At 36.6% G+C, this 23,692-nt stretch overlaps 1 long non-coding RNA gene across 1 annotated transcript; it reads right to left on the bottom strand.

Moving 5' to 3' along the window:
* Positions 1-8,819: 8,819 nt before the first annotated feature.
* LOC109157800 lies at positions 8,820-23,320 on the bottom strand. The gene is made up of 3 exons (XR_002050287.1): positions 23,306-23,320; positions 18,448-18,452; positions 8,820-9,586 (listed from the first exon to the last, which is right to left on the bottom strand). It is a non-coding gene; the product is annotated as an uncharacterized LOC109157800 (long non-coding RNA).
* Positions 23,321-23,692: the final 372 nt, after the last annotated feature.

Raw genomic sequence — 23,692 nt, 5'->3', positions numbered from 1 at the left:
ATCGTTCACCACAACCCCTTATGCTTTCATGTCAGCTACAAGATTTTCAAAGTCATGTACCTGTTCAGTGACTGGTTTAGCGTCTGTCATGTTGAAATGCAACCAGCGATTCACAGCGTATTTTCACCTTCTAACGTCGTCAACACCATATTTTTGCTTCAGTAGTTCCCAGATCAATTTCGCAGATTTGTGCGGTGCGAACATGTCGAATATCGCATTATTAACTCGCTGCAGTATGGTTGCGCGAGCTGTTTTATTATCCTTCTCATATTTCGAGCGAGTTGTCAGGGAAATCGCAGGAACTTGCGCAGGTGTTGACTTCGATGTTGAGGGAGCGGTCGTCGACTTAGGATCAGTCGAATCGTCGGAGGTTGCTAGTGTTGTCGTTTACGCAGGTGACTGCACTGCAGGCTCAGCAAAGATGACATAATCCACATCTTTAATTCTAGCAGCATCAAAACCATAGCAGCCCACCTCTTATAATTCAAGCCACCCGTGAGTGGTTCAATGGGTGCAACATCAGAGGTGGAGTTGGTTGTCTGAGACATTGTTAGAAGCAAATGTTTTTAACTGTTGGATATTTGGGTTTCGAATGTCGCAGACGCTGGAGTGCTGCTGTTTATGTAGCAGGATGAAGGATATGTGTATAGTAGGATAGTATCTGCATCGTGTTATATAAACACTCCCTTAAAAACATTTGCGACCAGGGAATCACTTTTTTCGACAAGGTACACAGATATGCAGGACGGAACCTGCTTCTACAGCTCAGGCGAGAGGAATTATCAAAAGTATATTTGAAAAAGGTGGAAAAGGCGTGTTATATACTGAGAGCTACAACCGCTTTTTCCTTTCCAACCATACAGAAGTGCTACAAACCAGGAGAGCATGAGGGATCACTACAACACGTTCTTTTAACGTGAGTAGTGTGCGGACAAGGGGGTCAAAATAGCCATAAAAATAGGGGTTAAAATATAATGCGTGAGCAAAATTTTGACCACACCACACCGCGACGCGCGTGCGAACCGGGCGGGCAGCGGCGCGCGCGAGATTTTCCCTTGTTCCTCCTCCATAACACTTCAAACCTTAGGAAAAGAGTTAGTGTATTAGATATCTAACAACAAACTACATAGGGTGAATAACTTACACATAGTAAAATAGCTGAACCTTTTCCGAATATTCACACAGTATAACACAACCACAACCTCTGAAAATTGTTGTTTATGACATACATAGCAAACTATTAGCAGACAAATATAGACTATGTTTTGAGCATGTCATCATATTTTAATCAGCATTTTGATAGGGTAATCTGATACCCTTCTTGATAGGGATCTGATAGGGTGAGCACTGGGCAAAGGATTAATCTGATGGGCTTATTGATAGGATGAGGCTTGAGCAGAGGACTAATCTAATAGGCTTCTTGATAGGGTAATGTGATAGGCTTCTTGATAGGGATCTGATAGGGTGAGCACTAAGTAGAGGATTAATCTGATAGGCTTCTTGATAGGGTGAGCACTGAGCAAAGGACTAATCTGATAGGCTTCTTGATAGATATGGTGAGCACTGAGCTCTAATAGGCTTCTTGACAGGGGGAGTTCTGATAGGTTTGCTCTGATAAGCTTCTGAGCACGAGCAGAGGATTAATTTGATAGACCCTTCTTGATAGGGTGAGCACGAGAAGAGGACTAATCTGATAGGCTTCTTGATAGATAGGGTGAACACTGAACTTTGATAGGCTTCTTGATAGGGTGAGCTCTGATAAGTTTGCTCTGATAAGCTTCTGAGCACGAGCAGAGGATTAATTTGATAGACCCTTCTTGATAGGGTGAGCACGAGAAGAGGACTAATCTGATAGGCTTCTTGATAGATAGGGTGAGCATTGAGCTCTGATAGGCTTCTTGATAGGGTGGGTGAGCTCTGATAGGTTTGGTCTGATAAGCTTCTTGATAGTTGGTGAGCACGAGTAGAGGACTAATTTGATAGGCTTCTTGATAGATAGGGTTTTGATAGGGTGAGCTCTGATAGGCTTCTTGATAGGGTGAGCACGAGCAAAGGACTAATATGATAGCACTGAGCTTTGATAGGCTTCTGATAGGTTTACTCTGATAAGCTGTTTGATAGTAGGGTGAGCACAAATAGAGGACTAATCTGATAGGCTTCTTGATAAACAGGGTTTTGATAGGGTGAGCTCTGATAAGACTTGATTCTCTCTGCAGGTAATGTCATACAAAGCAGAAACATCACAACAGAACGAGCTTGCATTCATTTAATATATTGTCTTTCAAAGTTCTAAAAGTGCACACTTATTCAGTTAATTCATTATTTTTCACATATAGTGTACTGAACCTGGAGATGAAGCCACCAGTCCAGGTGTGGCACCATCTCTAAGGGTTACAAGTTATGAGACACCTCAACAAATTGAACCAGGTTCTACAAAGAGATATCTGTTGGATCAGTTCTCATCCAGTCAAGACTTCATGAAGGCTAAGGTTGTGATACTTAAACAAGAAAAGAAATGACTATGGAATTCATGTTGTAATGGTGTTTACTTTTTTCACATTATGCTACTGCTGTGTGGTTGTTTTTTTTTTTTTTTTTTTTTTTTTTTTGAAAAGTTTGAAAAATTTCTAACATTTGGTACTCTTATGGACTTTTTAGTGCAACAATGTTATGTTTTTGAATGAATCTACTTTTCTAAAGGTTTTGTTATTTTTTTTCTTTTATATTGTTCTCTATAACATTAAGGACTTGAAAGAAGTAGATTAGATAAATTATTTTCTAATTATCAGCAGTCTACTCACATTTTTAAAGAATAATTGCATCAGTTATATAATCAAAATAGAATGCCCAAAGTGCTTTCTTTGCTAAGCTAATATTTAGGTAACACTTAATGAAAAATTGAATGAACCAATGCAGCCTACCGGTTGAAATAGTTTGGTCCAAGTTCAAATATCAGCCTACCAATTATTGATCCCCTGTATTGAAAAAACATAGGAAAGCATAAAGACGAAGGACTGAATCACAATTGCATTTATAAACACTCACAGATTCAAAGAATTAAAGCGTTGATTTCGAATTGAAAAAAGAAAATTACTTACCGTTCTTCGTCTGACCATATAGATTAGCTTTACGGTAGTACAATTTCCAGATTAGTAGTAGGAAGTCAGGAACTCTATAATTACTGATTGTAATAGAGAGAGAACCTAGCGACGAAGATTGAGAGTAGAGATTTTGACAGTGAGACGGTGATGACAAGAGAGAGTGAGACAGTGAGTACAGACAGATAGACGAGAGAATAGGGTCAGTCCCTAGTCTCTCTAGATCTTTCTTAATATTTAGGTAACACTTAATGGAAATTTGAATGAACCAATACAACCTACCAGTTGAAATAGTTAGATCCTTCTTTGACACTGTACAAATTAAATTTAAAAATTAATTATTTAAATTAAAAAAAAAAAAAAAAAACAGGACTCCAGCCGGTTTCTTCGTCTCCAGGCTGGAGACAAAGAAACTCTTCGTCTCCATGGCCGGAGACGAAGAAACTCTTTATCTCCAGCCATGGAGACGAAGTAGGTTTCTTCGTCTCCATAGCTGGAGACGAAGAAACCGGCCGGAGACCGTCGTCTCCGGCCAGAGTCCAGTTTTTTTTTTTTTTTAAATAATTAATTTTTTAAATTTTTTTTTAAAAAATAATTAAATTGGAAGGATGACCTGTTGACCTGTTGGAAATCTTCAAATTGGAAGAATTGTTTGAAATTGATTAGTTTAGGGACCTAATTGTTGGGTTTTTAGGTTCAGTGACCTAATTGCATTATCGTGTGCAGTTCGATGACCTATTTGACCCTTATTCCTAAAATAACAATTACTTTCAACCGATAACCAAAAGGAATTCAAAAAATTAGTAATGATTACAATCTCATCTAAATTGTTTAACTTCTACCAACTTATTTTATAAAACCAATGCTTTGGAAACCCAAATCCTCAAGCCATATTATTTATACTGCATTGCAAGAACCGTAACTTCATCCCTAAATAAAATAAAAAAAATTAAATCTAAATTGCTTGGGCGGTAAAATAGCAAAATTTGATTGACCAAGAAGTTATGGCTTTATTATATAGAAACATTATTATTATACCATTTAGGTCATTTTACATGTTAATCTAAATAGCTAATTTTTTCAAATATCTTTTTACCAACTGCCGATATAATTGCTGGTCAAACCCGTTAATAACTGTTAGCACAATCCGCTACGCTAACCGCTAACTGCTGATTGCCAAACAAGGACATTGCGAGATAGTTTCCACTTCAATTTGTTGTGTGATTTGAATACTCTCTTTGTTAACAAATCCCTAAAGTAGTTAATATGATTGACTTAATTATATATATATATATTTTTTATTTTTTCATGGTATTAATAAAATACTTGGTAGATAAATATATAGCATTATTTTGTATTATAACATTGATGTTTAATTAAAAAAATAGTGTAAAAAAAGATATGTAGTGAATATAATCAATTGATGAATTTGAACGCAAAGAATTTTTATATTGGAGAAAAATAAAGACATATAACTAATGAAATTATTTTTCTTAAATAATTTATTGATAATAAATAATTTTTTTAAATAAAAACATTGTAGGGACAATGTAGTGAATATAATCAATTGATGAATTTGAATGTAAATAATTTTTATATTGGAGAAAAATAAAGGCAATATAACTAATGAAATTATTTCTCTTATTTAATTTATTAATAATGAATAATATTTTTTGAATAAAGGCATTGTAGACACATAATTCTAAATTAATGAAATGCATATGTATTATTTTTTGTTGTAGCTACTAAATTATATTTAATTTAATAAGAGTAAAATAGGGTACTAATTATGACAACTTTAATTTGATTGGGATTAGAATTTAAGACCTTTCTTCTTTTGGCTCTTATTAGTATATTAGTATTTTACGCGCATTGCGCGATTGAGATAATGCCAAATTTTTTTTTGTTTAAATAATTACTTTAAAGTATATCAAGGCAAGATTAAATTGGAATTGCTCATGCATAGATAATTGAATGTTGAATTTACGTATTTAAATATGTAATTCTAAGTTTACAAATGCAAGATAATATAGTCAAGATTGATTAAAATTGTAATAAAATAATTGTATAGGCATGGTTAAAACCAAATACGGGACATAAGGGAGAGCGAATAAAAATTAGAGCATAAAATATTAAATATATACTAATATTGAAGAGCTAACTGCTGATTGCCAAACAAGGACATTGCGAGGTAGTTTCCCACAACAATTTGTTGTGTGATTTGAATATTCTTTTTCTCGATAAATCTTCCAAGTAGTTAATATGATTGGCTTAATTTTATATATATATATATATATATATATATATATATATATATATATATATATATATATATATATATATATATATATATATATATATATATATATATATATATAAATTTTTTTAAACAATTATTATTATTATTATTATTATTATTATTATTATTATTATTATTATTATGTATATCCTTAGGTCATTTTACATGTTAATCTAAACAACTAATTTTTTCAAATATCTTTTTACCAACCGTAGATATAATTCGCTGGTTAAATCCGCTAACACTAATCCTAACTGCTGCTTGTCAAACAAGGGCATTGCGAGATAGTTCTCACTTCAATTTGTTGTGTGATTTGAATACTATCTTTGTCAACAAATCCCTCAAGTAGTTAATATGATTGACTTTATTAATTATAATTTTTTAATTTTTTCATGGTATTAATAAAATACTTGGTAAATAAATATATATCATTATTTTGTATTATAACTTTGATATTTAATTAAAAAAATTAGTGCACAAAAAAGATAATAGACAATATTGTGAATATAATCAATTGATGAATTTGAATGTAAAGAATTTTTACATTGGAGAAAAATAAAGACAATATAACTAATAAAATTATTTCTCTTAATTAATTTATTTATAATGATTTTTTTTTAATAAAGACATTGTAGGGACAATGTAGCGAATATAATCAATTGGTGAATTTGAATGTAAAGAATTTTTATATTGGAGAAAAATAAAGACAATATAACTAATGAAATTATTTCTCTTATTTAATTTATTGATAATGAATAATTTTTTTTTTGAATAAAGACATTGTAGACACATAATTTTAAATTAAAGAAATGCATATGTATTATTTTTTGTTGTAACTAATAAATTATTATTTAATTTAATAAGAGTAAAATAGAGTACTAATTATGCCAACTTTGATTGGGATGAGGTTCAAACCTAAGACCTTTCTTATTGAAATCAATGAGTAAGTTAACAGTGAACTAACAGAAATTAACGGAAAAGATAATATTTAACGAAAAAGTTAACGGATAATCATATTAATTAAGGATAAATTAGGAAATCTTAAGAAAAATTAAAATCGGATCAATTTGAGCCATTCATTTGATTAAAAATTTGACCGCCATTTTTTCTACCCATTATAGGCCTAACTCTATTGGGCTCTTATTAGTATGGTAGATATATAGTATAGTAGATAGTAGATAATATAATTAAAGATAAATTTAAAAATCTCAAGAAAAAAAATTAAAATATGAACTGAACAATTCATTTAATTTAATAATTTGACGAACATTTTTTCTACCCATTATAGGCGTAACTTCTTTTGACTATTATTAGTATAGTAGATAGTAGATAATATAATTAAGGATAAATTTAGAAATTTAAAAGAAAAATTAAAATCTGAACAATCTGAACCATTCATTTGATTTAATAATTTTACGGACATTTTTTCTACCCATTATAGACCTAATTTCTTTTGCCTCTTATTAGTATAGTAGATCTTTTGGCTCTTATCAGTATAGTAAATAGATAGTAGATACTAGATTATTATATCGATCATTTCGTCTACAAGAATACAAGAAAGTAAAATCGAGAAACTTCATTTGTATTCAGCAACTTGACTTATGTTTTACACTGAAAAAAAAAAAAAAAAAAAGTTCTTAGAACAAAAAAATATAAAAAGAATATGAATTCAAACAAAAGACTACCCAAATTACATAAATGTCAACCCTTCAATTCTTGACTGGCTTCCTTTTCCGAACTTCAATTCATCAGTCTAAAAAACCACAATTTTGGGATCCAACTAATCTGTTACTTTGCCCAAATTAAATCAATTTAAATCAAATCATTATTCGTTCACAGCCATGCCAATGTTATTTGATTCGACAATACTATCAACTCATGTCGGTAATCATTTCCCCCTTAATTGGTGCATGTAATGACAAATGAGTATCATAGAAAAACCTTGATTGATGATGGGAAACAGAACAAATTAAGGAAAATGCTCTAAAAAATTTTCACTATTTTTTTTTTTTTTTTTAAAGTTTTGAGTGATGATGAAACCCACAATCATTACTTGAGGGTATGCATTAAGTAAATCGCTTGTATCTTGGTGATAAAGAATTACAAAGAGATAAATTAAACCAGCCTACGTTACCCTTAACTGACCGATTCAAACTAAAAATGCCAATAGACCGCTTTCATTGAAGACATAAACTTATAACTTTGTGGTCACCAAGTTAATCGTCTGACCAATCTCACTAAATATTTTACTCCGTATATAGTAAATGAGTAATATATGTCACAATTATTTCATATTCATTAATTACACATTTACATATAAATTAAATTGGTCATTTTTATTATCTATTAATTATCTAAAATTAAATCAAATAAAAAAAAATTTATTTAGTAAAAAAGATTCTGTTCCATATAGCATGATGGATCCATGAATAAAATACGTGAACACTATTTTTAATTTTTGTCAAATACATTTTTAATCGAAACCGTCATATATGATTTTCTTAGTTTTGCGATTTACATTTTTTGTGTATTTTTCGAATTATTACACATGAATGACATTTATCCATATGCACATTCTTGAAATCTCGGATAGTGACTATGAGTTTTTCTCGTCACAAAACAACAACAACAAAAACAACAACAACAATAATAATAAGTGTATATCCCTTTGTATTCATAACAACAATACGATTGAGAAACATTTTCTGTTGAAGTAGTACACTTGTGTATGTAAAGTCAAATATAGTATTTACACTTAATAAACATTAGAATTACAATGTTGATTCATTTTAAAGTCACCAAATATTATAATACTCCGTAATATACAATAATTATATGTAACGATTTGAACCAAAATCACACACATGGTAAGATATATTTATGAGAAGCAGAATGGATGGGAATACATGAAGGCGATATATATATAATATGAAAAATAAGGGAAGATCGAATTACCTTGTTGAATTGTAGGCATTCAACATATATATGTTGGATCATATCTGTGCGGCATCATTTGAATATATTACGTTGATACATAGGTGTCGGTTTCCATGCAAAGCTTGGCAAATTAGCAGTCCTTGCTTGTTATACCTCACATTCGTCGTCAATTCGACCTTGAAATCATGTTCCCCTTTTTGCACTAACACTTTATATGCTCACTATACTATATTATACTCTTATATACGGAGTATTTTGCAATCAATTCCTATAAATTTGTTGTAATTTTACAATTTCAATACCCATCCTCCATTATCCAATAAATAAATTCTTCCAAAAGGCTGAACCCCAACCCTAAGGGCCCCATTATCTAATAAATAAATTATTCTTCCACAGATAGATGACCATGGAATATATGTTATGTAGTAAACACAACAATATATATATATATATATATATATATATATATATATATATATATATATATATTCCCTAAATGATATGATATGATATTATCACCTAAATGATTGAGGGCAATGCAACCAAAATTTGGACCCTCCCTCCGGCAACAATGGAACCATTTTTATTTTTATTATTATTATTATTTTTTTGTGGTGCATAAAGCATAAAGAGACCCATGAATCAAAAATATCAAGTTTCTTGGTAACTCTAGCCAAGATCGGTAAGGATACAAACTTGTAACCGCAAGGTCACAAGTTCAAATCTTAGTCTTCTTGGTTCGAACCTATTAACTATAAGCTACCTAAGTTGATTTACCTCTTTTAGTCTTTTGCCGGCTAGTGTATAAGACTGGGTTTATCCAATTAAGGTGATGGCCAAAGGGGGTTTCCCTCGTCACCCCAAAAAATATATCAGGTTTCAAGTTACGAATTAAAGTTGTATGATATGATGATGATACGATAAAAGTAGAGTGTTTGGTACCAACTACCAGTCCTTCACAATTAACTAATTAAAGCCAAGATAGTTACTGTATGTATAAATGTATAATGTATGTATATAGAATTTATTAAGCATATAAATTAAACGAAATAGAAATTGGAGAAAGAAAGAGATCAGAAGTGGGTAATTTATAAGATGGTTGCATGTAATTAGATTAGGAAGTAGTAGTATAGGGTTTTAATCTTCGGAACACAGTGTAGTTTCCAAGGTCGAACAGACAACGAAAGAAAGGTGGACAGCAAAAAGACTGCTCACTTCACAAGCATAGCACGGAAGCCACTCACCGGAGGATCTACCTACTTAGCTTCATCAACAATTTCTCATATATATATATATATATATATATATTGTCTCGATCTGCCAATATGAAACAGCAAAAATGTCAAAATTAATCTCCGATAAAGAAAGTAATGATACAAATTAATTATCAAACAAGCAAGAAGAAGAAGAAGAAGAATAGTATTTCACCTTCTCTTTCTTGATACAGCTAGAGGTTTAGGTAGGTAGCTAACATAGGTGCTTAATTGTGGTGTGGCTTCTGCTCTTCATTGGCCATATATTTATGGAAGGGGGAAGTGTGAAGTTGGTGTGTAGTGGTTGTTGTGTTGCACGTGAGAACACCTTTGAATCTTTGCTAACCTACACCCACTCCATACGAAAACTATACTACACTATACTATTCGCCCCGGCCCTTCACTTAAATTTATTTTATAGGAAAAAAAATTAAAGTTACAGTGACTTTTTTGTGGCAAATTATGCTATGGAGTTCCACAATGGCGTCGTTTTTGTTGAAAATGACGTTGTTCTAATTAATTTTTTTTTTGTTTTTTTTGCTTTTCACGTGCTGTTAATGGCGTTTCTTTCTTCGCAATCGCACAATTTAGAAATTATGAATCTACTGTATAAAAATTATGAATCTACAGTATAAAAATTATGAATCTACAGTATTAGGTTTGTGAACATGTGATAGAGCTATATGTTTATAATTTTATAAAGAGTAAAAGACATTTTTGATCCTACACTTATAGTGGCATGGACAATTTTAGTCCTCCATAAAAAAATCAGACAATTTGTGGACACTCTTATTGTGACGAGGAAAATTTTGGTCCTCTGTCTATTATCTGATTAGTTGACCGTCTAAATGAGGGATATTTGTGTCAATTTAACTATTCTTTTGATCCTATGACATAAACGATGCCGTTTTTTAGAAGGTGACAAACAATGCATATTATTTGCTGCATAAGATCCTCCACGCCGGAAACATCTCGGCGGTGTTCATCTCTGGATCAAAAGGAAACAATGCCAAAAAACTTCGCCGTCGGCGACCCTTCATTCTCACCACCCTACGGCCCTTCCCAATCTCAGGCGAATCCCTTCTCCAACAACCATTCAAAGAATGTCCAAACCTACCATAATGAACACTGGCAGTTTCTCAAATTCAATCTGCTACCAAAACCCTCCAGATTCACCTTCCTAACCCACAATTCCCACCCAAATTCTTTCAATCAAAGATTTAGATGCATCAATTTCACATTCCTCCACATTCACGCACGCTCTGTCAATCATGGAGAGGGGTCAGATGATAATCGGAATCGACCCTCTGAAATTCGGACTAGTGCGACGAATCGTGGAAATCCCAGTTCTCCGTCTCTCGCCTCCCGGCCGACAATCACATCGGCGGATCATCAATTGGGTGATGGGATTGAAGTCAAGGAAGGGCTGAGATCGATCGCCAATAATCGGGGGTTTGATCGGAGGCCCACTGCTTCTTCCGATGTTTTGGTCGCTCTGTCGTCAATGGAGCCTCTGCATGAGCGATCGGAGGTCGTGGCTGGTGTTGAGACGGTGTCCAGATCAATCCCCTCTGTTCAGATTGGCGATCGGAGTCGAAGAAGAAGAGAGTCTTCTGCAGCAAAACAGAGTCGAACCCAAACCCGACTTCAGTGCTTCCGCGAACCCAAACCCGACGGGGGAGCTTCTGCAGCAAAACAGAATCGAAGAAGAAGAGGGATAGTTCCGGCGTTTCTCAGCTACACCACCGGTGTGGCCACCGGCATAGCTCCGGTTGATGAATACAAGGCGCTCTGGGATTAAGGCGTTTAGCTCTCTGATATCGTGGCCGCCGTGGACAGAATAAAGACATAAGAGACGGAATAAAGAGGAGCAATAGCATGAAATGATATAAATACCCTCCTCTCAAACAGCCATCTAACGGGAATGCAGACGGAGGACTAAAATTGTCTTCGTTATAATGAGAGTGTCCACGAATTGTCTGATTTTTTTATGGAGGACTAAAATTGTCCATGCCACTATAATTCTAGGACCAAAAATGTCTTTTACTCTTATATAAATATATATTCATAATTATAGAGCTATATGTTCAAAATTTTCGATGTTCATATGTCCAATTGTCGAACTTTGTATTCACAAATCACAAAACTATATGTTCATAATTTGATAACTATACAGTTTAGAAATTATGAATCTACAGTACATAAATTATGAATCTACAGTACAGATATTATGAATCTGCAGTACAAAAATTATGAATCTACTGTATAGAAATTATGAATCTACTGTATTTAAATTATGAATCTACAGTTTAGAAATTATGAATCTACAGTATAGATTTTATGAATCTATAGTATAGAAATTATGAATCTACAGTATAGAAATTATCTGTGAAGCGAGTCAAATCAAATAATCAATATTAAAATGTAATACGATTGATGAAATAATATCTCTGGAAAAATGTATTAAATGAGAGCAGTACATTGTACCTATATATACATTCAGACTAGCATAAAGTTGGGGGAGAAGCCATAGACTAGGCTCACAGGACCCAAAACTCTAACTGCCTAATACACCCCCCTTAAGCGAAAGGCGGACAAGGGACAACGCCGAGCTTGAAACGGAGGTCATTAAACCGTGAGGCAGATAGGGATTTGGTGCAGATATCCGCAAGCTGGTCATTAGTAGAAAAAAAGTTCACTTTGAGAGCCCCAGACGCAACCTTGTCACGGACAAAGTGGTAGTCTACTTCCACATGCTTAGTCTGGGCGTGAAAAACGGGATTTGAACAAAGATAGGTGGCACTGTTATAATAATAATAATAATAATAATAATAATAATAATATTATTATTATTATTATTATTATTATTAGTAATTTTTAAACCAAGTATTAAGTTAGTTTGTTAGTATCCATCAGTACGTGGAGTTGAATCCATACTATGTGGGTTATGGATTAGCAGTACGTGGATTAGTGATTACATGATTTCCTAATCTTTAGCTTTGTTAGACTTTGTTAGTTAATTATCATTTAGTATAAATAGCTTTGTTATTCAAGCATTTTATATCATCAAGTAAAAGCACATTCATTCTTATTCCTCTCTCTCTCTTCTCAATATATATAAATATAATATATAGATATATTATATTTAATATATATTATAGATATATTATATTATATTTAATATACATATTATATTTAATATATCTTACAGGCACTAAGGTTGTCACACCAGAGTACCGGGGTAGTGAGGCAGTCCAAGGCAAGATCACGAAGAAGAGACTGAATCCAGACCACCTTTGTTGATACATCAGCAAGTGCTTTATACTCAACCTCGGTTGACGAGCGGGTAACCGTTCGTTGTTTCCTGGAGCACCAAGAAACCAAGTTGGGACTAATGTACACCGCGTACCCAGCAGTAGATATTCTATCCAGTGAACCGCCAGCCCAATCGGAGTCTGCAAAGGCGTGAACCACAGGAGATGCTGAACTAGTGAGACGAAGGCCTAGATGTAGTGACCCTTTGACATTCCTCAAGACGCGTTTTAGCACAGTCCAGTTGTCTTGCTTGGGGCTATGCATGAACTGGCACAGTCGATTGACCGCGAACGACAAGTCTAGTCGAGTGAGAAGCAGGTACATTAGGGAGGCACCTAGTTGGCGATAAAGTGTAGGATATTCTATAGGTGATGAGTCTTCAGAGGGCGTTGATGTAGCCGAGGTTATCGGTGTGGCAAGTGGTTTACAGGAGTCCATCCCTGCTTTGCGAAGAAGCTTTGTCATATAACGCCGTTGGGACAACAACACAACATCAGTTGTGTACAGAGCTTCAATGCCGAGGAAGAATCGAGGTAGTCTAAGATCTCAGATTTTGAACGTTGAAGAGAGCTGCGTCATTACGGATTCCACCTGTGTGGCATCATTACCAAGCAAAAGAATGTCGTCCGCGTATACTAAAATGTAGATGCGGATTTGACTAGGATCATAAATGAACAGAGAGACGTCCATTTTCGACGGGCGAAACCCAACACGAACCAAAAAGTCATGCAGACTTCTAAACCAAGCACGGGGTACCTGCTTGAGGCCATATAACAACCATAGAAGTTTGCAGACGTGGTTGGGGTAGCTCAGATTGGCATAGCCAAGGGGCTGCCGCATGTAGATATCCTCCGTAATGTGCCCGTTTAGGAACACATTATGGACATCTAGTTGCTTCATGGTCCACTTATTTGAAATGACAAAGGTTAACAATAGCCGAATAGTCGCTGGTTTGACAACCGGGCTATAAGTTTCCGAATAGTCGAAACCCGGAACTTGGTTGAACCCTTTGGCAACCAAGCGGGCTTTATACCTCTCGATGGAGCCATCCGATTTACGCTTTATACCATACACCCATTTGCTACCTATTACATTCATTGAATCATTAAAAGGAACTAAAGTCCATGTCTGGTTTTGCAGAAGTGCATTGAACTACGCATCCATAGCGGTACGCCAATGCGGGCTCTTAACTGCTTGAGAATGGCATGTTGGTTCATCGTCATCCACCGAGGTGATCATGGAGCGGGGAGGACGCCTTTGCTGGTTTGTCGTTGTTCGAAGCTGCATGTTATGTTTCCGAGTTGGGGGCCGCTTCCTTTTGATCCTAGTTGTGGCGGTCGAGGAAGAGGACTGTCGGTAGGAGGAGGTTGCTGCTTCACTCGACGATGTCTGCGTGGGCTGTATCGGCGCAGTAGTGCTTCTGGCAGGGGGAATTACAGCCGGCGGAGGTGCAGTCAAGAGGACACCGGTGGGCGGCGGAGGTGTGTCACGGTCGACGACAGGTTGGAGAATCTGAGCACATGCCCACGGGAGAGAGGAAATACACTTCGAGGACCGCCTGGATTGTTCTGTTGCCAACTTGTAAGGAAATACATCCTCGTTGAACCTGACGTGATGGGCAATATAGACTCGTCTAGAATTCCTATCAAGGCACCTGTAACCACTGAAAGAGTCGGGGTAACCCAAGAACACACACGACACAGAACGAAACTCCATTTTATGTTTGTTATAGCGGCGCAGACAAGGGACACATTCACAACCAAACACACGTAGCAAATTTTAATTCGGTAACTTTTGGAACAGACATGAGTAGGGACTTTGATTTTGTAAGACTGACCTTGGCATTCGATTAATTAAATAGATTGCCGACTCAAACGCAAATGACTAGTATTTATGTGGAACATGACTGTGGGCTAACAGAATCAAGCTCGTCTCCACGACATGACGATGCCTGCCTTCAACCAGGCCATTTTGTTCATGTGTGTGTGGACACGATTGTCTGTGTAAAATTCCTGCGGCTGTGAACACCGAGTGTAACTTGCGGAATTCACTCCCCATGTCTGATTGGATGCTTTTAATGGGACAGGAGAAGTATTTTTCAACTAGGGAAGGAAAACGAGTAAAAATTGAATAAATTTCAATTTTATTTGTCATTGGGTAGAACCAAATGTACCTAGAAAATTCATCGACAAATAAAACAAAGTATTTAAAACTGTCAATTGACGTGACCGATGAAGGTCCCAAAATGTCGGTATAAATTAATTCCATAACAGATTTAGTCGAATGATTAACTTGTGATAGGGGAAAGCGTGTGGACTTTTCCATTTGACACGTGGTACAAACATTATTCATGGAATTCAACGGGCTATTGACTGGACATCCAGATAAAACCTGACGCATAACCCGATTATGCGGGTGCCCCAGGTGTTATGCCAGACTTGAGGTGACGTTTTTGTTGATACTAGAGCCACCAGAGATGACGTACTTAGTTAATACATCCCTCCTACGCTGGGACCTTTAAGAAGCGCTTGACGGGTGACTCGGTCCTTCACAATAAAATAAGACGGATGAAATTCAAAATAAACGTTATTATCCTGTGTGAATTTTTGAACGGATAATAATGACGCACGTAACTTTGGGACATGCAATATATGGTTTAGAGACAGTGACCGTAATGGGGTAGGAATTGATACCGAACTTATATTGAGAATAGACAGACCTGAGCTATCACCAACCCTTAAGTGTTCTGTGCCTGTGTATGGTTCTGTATCATTTAAAACGTCTGGATTTGGTGTGGCATGTGCATTCGCCCCCGTGTCCAGAAGATATACATTGGTAAACGGGGCAGAGTTGAGATCTTCCTGATGATAAGCGATATTCGCATGTTGGGCATGAAGTCGATTTCTAGACAGTTGGGGAGGACGATTGCCGACGACATCAATGAATCTCCGATAGCACGTCAATGCCGTGTGCTTGGGGATGTCACAAATCTGGCAGCGTATACCGCCATGACTACGCTGCCCTCTTCCTCGTTGTCCCCGATGATTGCGGCCACGACCACGATTGAACTCAAAAGGGTGGGCGGCAGGTGGCTACTGAGCAAAGAACGCGGACGGGGATGAAGGAACCGATGATTAGGCTTCCTCGGGGAAAAGGTACTGGTAGGTGGCCAGAAGGTCAGCCACCTCTGGAATCGTCAACGGGGTGCTTTTCGTTGTCAAGGAGGCAACTAGGCCGCGGTACTCCGGCCCTAGACCCCTGAGCACATGGAGATTTTGTTCATTAAGGGAGACCGGTCGACCAGCTTGTGTGAGTTACTTGACTAACACCTGGGTGCGTCCTAGATATTCGGACGGAGACGACTCACCTTGGCGGAGATTCTGAAGTTGTGTTAGATGACTTAGCGACCGCGCTCGGGATGAGAAACCCAGTGCAGTTTCTATGGCCACCCACACCGAACGCGACGTCGAGGGCCCGATGGCTAAGTAAAGAACCTCTTTAGCAAGAGAGGAGATTAGCATGCTCAGAATGGATTGATCTTGTTGAATCCATTGAGCATATGAAGGGTTGGTAACCGAAGGGGCATAAGAGGAAAACGCAGCCATGAGCTCCGACGGACATGCGGTGGTGCCGTCAACAAAACCATACAGGTTCTGGCCACGTAAAAATGGCACAAGCTGCGCTCTCCAGAACAAGTAGTTCGTGGCGGTCAGCTTAATTGAGGCGTAGTGGTGGGCTTGGTGCAACATATTGGAAGGGTGACTGGTTTGAGAAGCTGAGTTCGGTGTGGGCACAGTGGTGAGTGCCCGATCCGTGGCTGTGACCGGCGAGACATTGGAAGCATGTGGCAGGTTATCATCGGAAACATGTGGCGGGTTATCATTAGAGGTCATAGGATCAACAGGGCTTAAACTGATACCAAATTGATGATATAATATCTCTGGAAAAATGTATTAAATGAGAGCAGTACATTGTACCTATATATACATTAGACTAGCACAAAGATAGGGGAGAAGCCAAAGACTAGGCTCATAGGACCCAAAACTCTAACTGCTTAATAAATACTTGTATTGAAAAATGTAATACTAATCAAGAATAACATGTATTACATTTTTCTTCAAAAATATTATATTTTCTCTTATAAATAACAAACGTGCACTTTATTCTTAATTAATATGAAATATTACATTTTCCAGTATAAGTATTACATTTTTATCTTGACAGGTATAGGAAACCTATACTACAATATACTATTCGCCCCTTCACTTAAATTTAATTATTTTAGTACGTAACTAGAAAAAAATAAAAGTTTAGAGTGCTCTTGAGTAATATTATGCTAGTCATATATTCATTTTAATATTTTATTAGTTGAGGAAAAAAATAGAAATATAAAATTTGGCCATTTTTTAAAAAGAAATTAATTGGTGTATAGTACAGTAGCAACGTGTAAAATTAAAAGAATAAAATTTCACTTTTGGTCTCCTGACTGTTATACATGAATAACATTTGATCATTGATTATTAAAATTTTCTAATTAAGTGCATGACTATATAATTTGTTTCACATTTGATCCTATTGTTCAATTTTCTAGCAAACTATTGCCGAAAATGATCCTTCCGGAAGAAGCAAATGCAGTGCTCTTCCAGAAGTGCTCCTTCCGGAAGATGCAAATGCAGTGCTCTTCCAAAAGTGCTCCTTACGGAAGGAACAAATGTAGTGTTCCTTCTAGAAGTACTCCTTCCGGAAGGAGCATTTGGCCAAAAAATTTGAACGGTAGGACTAAATGTGATTCAAATTAAATAGTCATGCACATAATTAAAAAATATTAATATTCAAAGACCAAATGTGATTCATGTATAATAGTCAGGGGGCTAAGAGTGAAAATTTTTCAAATTAAAAAAAAAAATAATGAGTAAATCTAATATTACTCATCAGCTTTTATGATGAACTAGTAAGTTACCCGTGCGATGTACGGATAAATTTTATTTATTATATTTTTAGATAATAAAACTAAATATGAAACTATAAACAATTTTAATATTTGAAAGTGTATATTTATTTGTTTATAAAATTAGTGCAAAAGTATAACTCAATCAGTTTAATAATATATAACTCGTTTGTCTGCAATTATCTTGAAAAATTTAATATATAATATGATTTATGTAATTATATTATCTACAAATCTAATAAGAGCCAATAATGTTAGGCCCTTAACTGGAACAAAAAAAATGTTGGTGTAATTGTTTCATCAAATAAATGGTTCATATTATTTAAATTTTAGTAATTTTTTTATGATTTTCCTTATTTACCCCCTATTATATTATTTTCTTCCCTTAAATAACCATGGATTCCGTTAGTATAAACTTTAGTAACGGAATATTCCGTTAACTATTTATTATTCTTACCCCAAAGGCTGAATCCCCAACCCTAAGAACCCCCCACACTCCGACCAACTATTTATTATTCTTAACTTACTCATTAGTTTCTATAAGAAAGGTCTTATGTTTGAACCCCATCCCAATCAGAGTTGGCTTAAATGTTAAACATATACTACGTATATGTTAAAATTATAAAAATAAATACAATATAAAATTTAACATAAACTTTGTTCAAATAATTAGCCCGACGAAATACAAAGCATTCAAAGTTGAAAATCAAAGATTATAAATCATGAACTTTGAAAATCATTTTCTTGCATTTTTTTTAAAAAAAATAACAAATTTAGGTTAAGTTTTTTTTTTTTTCCTTTTTCCGTTTAATTAATCTTCTTTTGATTATTTAGAACAAAACTCAATATTACAATTATTATTTTGCATTATTAGATTTATTTAGGTCATTATGGTATTAATATTTTTGTATATATTTTTATAACAGTATAATTATACATTACTTTACAAATATTATAATATTATTTTTTTAGCGAACAAAATTTATCTTTATGAAAACTTCTACAGAAATTTGTAAGTTAATTTTTACTATATCATTATAACAATATATATTGTAACCATATATTTCGAATTATTTATTATCACCCGCGATTGACAGCAATTGTAGCAATTGCCATTGACAAACTCCCAAAAAAATTGTCTCAACAACAAATGAAAATTAATAAAATCAATAACTTCAATGATGTGGATAAAAAGTATGTACGCCACTTTATTAAAATCCTAAATTCTCGGGTACATTGCGTACCCAGTTTCTGATCCGAAAGTCAATCTGAGTGAAACTGGGAGAAATCTAAATTAAGTGGTTGTCTAGAAAGTATTTTTGAAAAATGTATTTTGGACCCCAAACTATTTTAAATTCTCCTTTCTAGTCTATGGTCCATGTTACAAAGTGGACCACAAGCATCCTATTACTTTGTCTGATCTTAGTAGAAAGCAAGCCAAATTCCTCTTTTGTCATCCACCAATCATTGACCTCCTACCTAGGGTTTTGAACCCATATAAATAGAATATATTCTCCTTGTTTCTCCTGATCCATTCCAAGCCTTAGAAGAAATCACAGTAAGTGTTTTGCCATTCATTCCTCCATCCATTTCATTTCATTTCACAGACTTTGTTCATTCTCTGCCTCCCATCTTTGAGTTGCCTTAAGCTTAGTATGCATGTATGTTTAATTGAGGAAAATAGGTGGGGGGAGGGGGGGGGGGGGGGTGTTAGTAATCTCTGAAGGAGAAAGGAGAAGGGATCCACACAAGAAGAAGAGGAAGCTAAGGTATAACCCCATGGACTCCCACTTTTAAGTTTTGGCTCTGTGAAGCCTTGTTTTATAGGTAGAAATGAGTAAAAATGCTAGATTTTTGAAGTGTTTGAGCTATTAAGTGATCTATTACTTGTCTATGATGTGTTGTTGATGATTTGAGTGTGTTTGGTTGCCTGATATTGTCTCACATGTGAAGGAGAAACTCTCTGGTGCACAAAATAGTATGCACCAGATGAGACACGGGACTAGCCAACGGACCTAGGCAGGGACCATTGGCAATTCCCGTGGAGGAGCGGCCCTAGGGTACGGCTCCAGGTTAGAGCCGTGGCCCTAGGCCGTTGCCAAGGCGGTCCCAGGCAGCGGGGCTCCTCTAGCCTTGCCGCAAGCTCCGTTGGTTTTGTCTGTGCAGTGGTCGGGCACTTGTGGCTCAGCTACGTGTCGTTTCGGACTGGGTGTCAAGGGCCCTCTTGGCTTTGTACCTTGGGGCCGTCATGTTAGTCTTAGTGTTAGATAATGGAATATGATCAATATTTGTTAAGATTTGTTAGAAAAACATGCCTTAGGTGTATGTTATGATTCATAGAGATTATTGTCAAATTCCAAGTTTTGAAGTCTACAGAGCATGTTAGTCTTAAATGTTTTTATCTAGGGGAATGAGTTTAAATTGAGAAATCTGAGTTCCAGATGCATGAGAATTATTTGCTATTATTTTTCAGATTATTAATTTCGAGCATGATTATGTGTCCTTTGAGAGTTCACAGTAATTTATAGAATGGAAGTATGTTGTACAGTAAATTGCATCCCAAGCATATCATGTTTTAAAAGTGCATAAGTGGCCAACATGAGCCTAAGTATTATTTATCAAAACTCATGAGCATGTGAAAAGTATTTATCTTGAGAAGTTGTTGAGTTGGACATGCATAAGTTTGGTGCATGATATATATATATATATATATATATATATATATATATATATATATATATATATATATATATATATATATATATATATATTATCTATATCAGTGAGGTTTTGGAGGACCCGTTGGGACTATGTCCTTTCGGAGTAAAAGAGAAAGTAACGAACATTGCGATCCGACAGATTTATCATGTAACGCGGTGTATTCCCACGTTACGAGGTTGGAGACTGCCCGCCAGGCTTGGAATCCTGGTTAGGGGGTGTGCACACTAAAAGTACGATACTTGATTCCACAGAGTATGAGTATTGGAATCACGAGATTGGTTCTGTGGGCGAGTTAAGTATGTGGCCGGTTAGATTGCCGAGCCGGTTAGGTCCATTCACGATTCGTGAAAACCTACCCCCCACGAGTTAGAGGTTCCGTAGTTACGGAAGTGGCGGATGCACGATATTGCATCGTACGCTAGGGCTTCGCTGCGACGGAGTACCTGCCTCGCACCAGAAGAGAAACGAGAAGTATGAGAAAGTTTGAGCAAGAAAGAAATCGAGTCAAGAGATTCAAGAGAAAGAAAGCGAGTCATTGTGACTCTAAGAAATCTCCACAGAAAAGTATTCTTTTTACAAACGAGTGTATAAGTATACATATCTTATTGCATATATTTGCATCATGAGAATGTTTGCACGAGATTGCATTTGAGTATAGTATTGCACGAGATTGCATATCGAGAATGTTTGCACTAGATTGCATATTGAGAATGATTACCCGAAATTGTATATTGACTAAGATTGCCTTAGTTGCATATTGATGTTTGATGTATATCTAGTTTACAGGATTAGAACTTGAAAGCATGAAGATAATTTCGTACTGATTGATAACATGCAATTACTTGATGACATGAGTTCGTTATGGTGAGTTTTGTTAGGAGAAATATGTGTTGGAGTATTTATGTTGATGAGTTATTTATATATGAAGCATGCCTGTTGATATTATAGGTTGCAAGCATATAGAAAGTCTGTAATGTATCTTAAAGTTGTCTAAGTGTTGAGATTGCTTGATTAGAGTTTGTGAACAAATGTTTTTCCAAAGTATATACTGTAGTACTTTACAGGGTTGAGTGTGGTTATACTTAGCTTCGTGCTAACGGGTGTTTTCCTACTTGTCTATGTGTTGTTTTGCAAAACCCCTTTCAAGTGGGCCCAGCGTTTGAGATATGATCGAGTTAGACTAGCTTAGTAGATGTAGTAGTCTAAACTCTTATTATTATTATGATGTTCATTTGATGGAATGTACACTTATGATGTTTATGTTTGGTGATAGATACCGGGGTGTTTTAACCCTTATGACTTTAAATTGAGTATTTTAAATGTTAGTTTGACTTAATGATTTAGTTCCATCCTTAGCATGTGCAATCACCGTGGAGAGGTGGTTGTGGCGGTGGCATTCCCACTAGTTTATTATTTAAGTTGTTTATCCGTTGCTTAGTTTATCTTGATTTTGGTTTTAGAATTGTAATTAAGTTTAAGAAAAGTGGGTGTTACATCCAGTTTCTCCTCTACCCACGCCACCGTTCCCCTACCCTGCTCCCATGTGAACTGGTATCCGTCAAACCCGAAGTCCTCTAGACCGCTTTCGACTACCGCCACCCTAAAACCCCTCGCTAACCACTCTAGATGAGGTACCCTCCCCTTCTTCTCCTCTATACTTAGGAGATCGTTAAAATCCCCCATTACTACCCAAGGCATCGAGTGAAGATTAGAGAGATAACATAACATATCCCAAGAATCCCTACGCCGAGCTCTGTCCGTAAATCCGTAGAAACCCGTGAATCGCCACCACTCACCTCCACCCTCGTAGCGCATCCTTGCGTCAATGAAATTCAACGAGTACCCCAACACCTCCACCTCTACCCCAGTCTTCCACAGCAACACGACAGCCCCACCACGCCCCACACTGTCCACCCCTAGACACCCTTCAAAGCCTAGCTGCCTTCGCACCTCCTCTACCCTATTATGCCCCACACAGTGTTTCACAAAGAAACACCACCTTTGGCCTCTTCCGTTGGATTATATCTAACTACACTCGAATTGCCGACGGGTTGCCAAGCCCCCAACAATTCCATGCTATGATACTCATTGATTCTGGCGGGCCTGCATAGCAGCACCCGCCTCATGCACGTTGTTTAGAACAGAGGTTTGTCCCCCCACTACTACCAGACCAATCGATCCCTTGTCATCCTCACCATTCCCCTCCACTCTGCGCCTTTTTTGCTCTAAGATAACCACCCCTTGCTCCATTCTCTATGTCACCTTAGATATCCTTAAACATCTCCACGTTCGCGTTCACCATGTACACATCTGAATTTACGTGCGCAAAAACGCCTCCGACATTTGCGCTGTTAACTGCCCCGGGATCCTGGTTTTGTGGGCCACAATTAACAAGCCAACGCTGACCGTACACCGCCGGCGACCGCCTCCCCTATGCCCGGAGCCACGATCCGTAGACCTTCTCCTCCACTACCCCTCTGTTCTCAAAGTGGTAGCCGCAGAAGTGTTCCGAATGGCCCAGAATTCCAGAGATAAAACAAAACATGGGTAACCGTTCGTATTTGAAATCTACCCAGAACCACTCGCCACCTTTCTTCTTTAATCTCATCTTTCGCTTAAATGGTTTTCCGACATCCACTTCCACCCTCACTCTCATGAACACCTTCCATTACACAACAAAGTTGTTCTGATCGGCCTGCACAAAGCAACCAACGTGGTTACCCACCGCCTTCACCACTCTCTCACTCATGAAGCCCAAGGGCAGGTTATGCACCTGAATCCAGAATTTTGCAGTGTTCAGTTCAACTGCCATAGGTCACTGAATCTGTGCCACCCTTTTAAGCAGTAGCAAGTTTTGCTCAAATGCCCACGGCCCCCCTTCCAACACCCCGCCGTAGATCCACTTCATGGTAGAACTGAAACAAGTATAGGTTGTTCTGTAACTCCTTGATAGTAACTCCTTTGCCTGGCCGCCACACCCCCGCCAGAGTGTCACGCACAACTGTAAATTTGAACGGCCGGTCCGACAGCAACTTCTCCACCGCCGCGAACTCTAAATTCTGCCCTTATCCCACCACTTCATCCTCTCCAAACTCCACCCCTCCAACCGCCTCCTCCTCAA

Source organism: Ipomoea nil, unplaced genomic scaffold (genome assembly GCF_001879475.1).
Source record: "Ipomoea nil cultivar Tokyo-kokei standard unplaced genomic scaffold, Asagao_1.1 scaffold0298, whole genome shotgun sequence".
NCBI lineage: Eukaryota > Viridiplantae > Streptophyta > Magnoliopsida > Solanales > Convolvulaceae > Ipomoea > Ipomoea nil.
The sequence above is the reverse complement of the archived record's forward strand: the minus strand, read 5'-3'. Positions and strand labels throughout refer to the sequence as shown.